General features: G+C 44.6%; 1 non-coding gene across 1 annotated transcript; it reads left to right on the top strand.

Annotated features, from left to right (window-relative positions):
• Positions 1 to 4,280: 4,280 nt before the first annotated feature.
• Trnat-ugu lies at positions 4,281 to 4,355 on the top strand. Its single transcript has one exon. It is a non-coding gene; the product is annotated as a tRNA-Thr (tRNA).
• Positions 4,356 to 5,032: the final 677 nt, after the last annotated feature.

Here is a 5,032-nt window from a genome sequence, read left to right on the forward strand (position 1 = left end):
CCTCCACAATGGTAGCTCGGTGGGGCCGTGCGTTATCATCCATCAGGAGGAAGGAGGACCCACAGCACTCCTGAAAAGGCGGACATACTGGTGCAAAATGACGTCCCGATACACCTGACCTGTTACAGTTCCTCTGTCAAAGACATGCAGGGGTGTACGTGCACCAATCATAATCCCACCATCAAACCACGATCTCCATACAGGTCCCTTTCAAGGACTAAGGGGTTCACGCCAGATGAAAACCCGGCGAGAATCACTATTCAGACTATACCTGGACTCGTCCGTGAACATAACCTGGGACCACTGTTCCAATGACCATGTACTGTGTTCTTGACACCAGGCTTTGCAGGCTCTCCTGTGACCAGCGGTCAGTGGAATGTACCTTTCAGGTCTTCGGACGAATAAACCGTGTCTGTTCAGTCGTCTCTAGACTGTGTGTCTGGAGACAACTGTTCCAGTGGCTGCGGTAAGGTGCCGAGCAAGGCTACCTGCAGTACTCCGTGGCCGTCTGCGGTCACTGATGGTGAGATAACGGCCTTCTTGTGGTGTTGTACACTGTGGACGTCCCGTAATGTAGCGCCTGGACACGTTTTTTGTCTGCTGCAATCGTTGCCATAATCTTGAGATCACACGTTGTGGCACACGGAGGGTCAGTGCTACGACCTGCTGTGTTTGACCAGCCTCCAGTCACCCTAGTATTCTACCCCTCACAACGTCATCAATATGTGTTCTTTGAGCCATTTTCGAAACACAGTCACCATTATCACGTCTGAAAACGTCTGCACACTTACTCGCTGCACCGTACTCTGGCATGCACCAACACACCTCTGCGTATGTGGACTGCTGCCAGCGCCATCGTGCGACGACCGCAGGTCAAATGCACCGCATGGTCATACCCCGAGGTGATTTAAACCCGCAATCCGCCCACCAGAGCGTTGTTTCACCATGTGTCAGCATTATCCTTAATTTGTGAGCATAAGTGTATATGAAGATGGAGTCTGTTCTTTCGGACATCTTCATATATATATATATATATATATATATATATATATATATATATATATATATATATATATATATATATATACAGGTTGTTCCAGCTATCTTGTCCACCCAAAATATCTCTGGAACAATAACAGCTACTGGAAAACAACTTTCACCGGTATCAATGTAGGGCTGGGGCCCATGAATGTACGTATTTGGAAACATTCTAAAACGAAAGCATATGTGTCTTTTAACACAAACTTATGTTTTTTTTAAATGGACCTCCTATATTTTTTCTTCAGCAATCCATAGCATGACAAAGCACATACACAATGGCGTTGATTGCATCGCAATATTCCCATTACATCCCGAGATATTAAGACGTGAAGTTGACGCTTGAAACAGCCGACATGCGCTGCTAGCGCACGTCCTGAGGCTCAGGCGTGAAACCCATGCTGCCCGTAATCGCGATGTGATTGACATGCGTAATCACACTTCCATACTTATCAAGAGGTCCGAAACGAATAATACGGTCTGCTGCCACCCTGCATTAACGTCGTACATTCCAGCAGGTATTTATCCCATAGGCTAGGGGTGATGCGGTTCTGTAACAGATCTGTGTACCGCAACGTTAGTCACAAAGTTAACTTCACTTATCGTTAATCCGTTACTAAAAAGGTAATGCCGTTCAACGTTAAAACTTTACTTTACTGTAGATCTAGCGCAAGTGACAGTTAATCATTCACTCGTAATAGTAAAATTCATGTTGACGGTTTTAGTGAAACGAGCAAGTGGACTAAAAGTTTTACCGTTGTTAAGGTAAAAATGTTTTGATTTGGGAAGTTCAAGTAGGAGATAGAAGATAAATGTAAACATGTTTAACAAATTAGTTTTATTATCACATAATTATCAATGTTATGTTTATCTAATGCGTTAAATGACAAATTGTTGCAAACAAATGTTTCTTAACATCACTGGGTAAAATGGCCCTTTGTAGAAACTTCCCCTGTGATACCAGCACTACATACTAAACATAGCGTTCACATCTCATGCTCAAAGTGATGCCCATTGGCTTGCATACATAGGGTCACTCTACGGATGAAGAATGACCTACTTCGTGCTACTGTTTCCTCTTTGATGGCTGTACAAGCATCAATAATGCGTTGCTTCATGTCATCTGGTGTTGTTGGTTTATGTTGGTAAACAGCATGCTTCACTGCTCCCCAAAGAAAATAATCCAGGGGTGTAAGGTCCGGAGATCGGGCAGGCCACCTAACTGGGCCACCTCGTCCAATCCACCTACCAGGGAACTTACGGTTCAGAAATCGTCGTGCTCGTAAGGCGTTATGTGCAGGGCATCCGTCATGCTGATACCACATGACCATTCTCCGGTTCAGAGGTACGGTGTCCAACAGAACAGGAAGATTGTGTCGTATAAATCTGGAGTATTGTCTGCCATTTTGGATGCCATTTATAAAGAAAGGTCCGATAATGGTATCTCCAATAATCCCACACCAAACATTAACTTTCCACGGACGTTGATGCTCTACCTGACGGAGCCATTTTGGATTGTCTGCGGACCAATAATGCATATTCCTCATATTGACAATTCCTTTGTTGGAGAATGATGCCTCGTCGGTAAAGAGAACATCTGCAAAAAAATTTGTATTAGTCAGAAGTTTTTGCTGAGCCCACCGCAAAATGTTACCCTATTGCGGAAGTCATTTCCATGAAGATCCTGGTATAAATGAACATGGTAAGGATGAAATTTATGACGTTTAAGAATATGCTGTGCACTTGATTTCGACACACCAACTTCACGTTCAATTTGACGTGTGCTGATTTGAGGATTCACAACTATGGTAGCGAGCACAGCAACTTCAGCACGTTCATCTAGGACGATGTCGAGGTCTTGGATTTAAGCTTCCCGTTTCACGTACACGAGATGTGAGACGACCAAACATCCGGCGCGAAAGTGATGGCTTGTCAGGGAATCGTCTTCTGTACAGTCGTTCTTCCTGAACAGCATTTCGTCCACCTACAACAGGGTACAGTACAGGTATGTAGAGTAGGGTAGAAAACAGACATATTAACTTAATAATCATAATGTTAGCTAACAGTACTATCAACAAACAAGCAATCTCATAACGTATTTCCCGTCAACGTACTTTCTCCATAGATCAGCAGCATTTCTACCATATCTTCATGTGTGTATATTATACTGTACAGTATAAGTTCCACAACACAACGTTTATTCACAATGTGTACTACCTCCGTGCCGTCACTAGATTACTCTGATGCACGGCTACACTGGCAAGCGGTGTACTTCATGCCAAAACAACAACAAATAGGATGCTCGGAGGGTGGTGCAGTACAGGAGCTTGCATGGGTCGCAAATCATAAACAAGGCGAAGTGGTAACTGTGGCAGTAGTGGGAACCACGTTGGACACTTGACTAGGTAGAGCCAGGCCCTGCGCGACAGGCACAGTGGGTCATATAACACATTAGATAAACCTTATTTTGGGTGTGCAGGATAAATAAGACAACCTGACAGGTGTACACCGATCGGTACTGGTTCATATTGTGTACGTAGATACGTAAAACGTGCAAGAGGGAAACCATTATGTGCTTATGAGAGTTGATGGCAGCAGACCGTATTATTCGTTTCGGACCTCTCGATAAGTATGGAGGTATGATTACACATGTCAATCACATCGCGATTACGGGCAGCATGGAGTTCACGCCTGAGCCTCAGGACGTGCGCTAGCAGCGCATGTCGGGTTTTTCAAGCGTCAACTTCACGTCTTAATATCTCGGGATGTAATGGGAATATTGCGATGCAATCATCGCCATTGTGTATGTGCTTTGTCATGCTATAGATTGCTGAAGAAAATATATAGGAGGTCAATTTAAAAAAAACATAAGTTTGTGTTAAAAAACACGTATGCTTTCGTTTTAGAATGTTTCCAAATATGTACATTCATGGGCCCCAGCCCTACGTTGATACCGGTGAAAGTCGTTTTCCAATAGCTGTTATTGTTCCAGAGATATTTTGGGTGGACAAGATAGTTGGGACACCCTGTATATGTAATTATGGCTCGACAGCCATTGACCATCTTCTTCTGTGCGGATGCACAAACAGTGCCCGAACTCTTACGGGAATCGGCAAAAGGCCGCGAGTAATGAGTATAATGGACAGGGGCACTATGAATATAGTGCGGGACAATAAGTTGGGAATGTGGGTTTCACGGGAGGCGTGCCAGAGATAAATCCCTGAAGTCGCACTATCCTCTGTGTCCTCGATGGCTCAGATGGATAGAGCGTCTGCCATGTAAGCAGGAGATCCCGGGTTCGAGTCCCGGTCAGGGCCCACACTTTCAACTGTCCTCTCTCCGTTGACTTATATCAAGGCCTGTATGCAGCTAGGGTAGTCATTTCATTGTAATTTGATGCTAATGTTTTCTAACTCCAGGCACCTGATACAGCATGCCACACGGCTAATTGAAAATATGTCTGTCCTCTCCAACGCTAGCCCCATGGGGCTGTTGAGGTCCCGCATATTGTCAGTCCTCTTGAACCCTTTGATTCCATGTTCACATCACAGTTGCGGGATCCAGATGAACACGAGCAGCAATATTTCGAACGATAAACCGCACTTTCGATAGGGTACGATGCTGCCGCTGTCGATTTCCTACAGGCGCTGGTTCACGTCCTCCCCTCTTAGGCGCGGCATAAAACGATCTTCTCACAAACAGTCATCATTCGAATGAGGTAACTGAATTGGAAACCCACTGCTTAATATTTTCTTACATACAGAATGCTGATCCCATCGCCCTTTCCCACTTTGTCCTGTTGCGCTGGAATGCTGAATGCGCTACGCTTCACGTCAGTTTCACGTTTTTTGCTTGCCACCTTCGTGAGTTACAATTATTGCTGGCCGGCAGTGTAGTTCCCGCAGCGTCATCTGATTTAATTGGACCAAGTTACTGTTTGTTTATTTTATTTGACGTTCCTCTAACGATTTCTATTCAGGACGCTGTCTATTCT

This window comes from Schistocerca piceifrons, chromosome 5, assembly GCF_021461385.2.
Source record: "Schistocerca piceifrons isolate TAMUIC-IGC-003096 chromosome 5, iqSchPice1.1, whole genome shotgun sequence".
NCBI lineage: Eukaryota > Metazoa > Arthropoda > Insecta > Orthoptera > Acrididae > Schistocerca > Schistocerca piceifrons.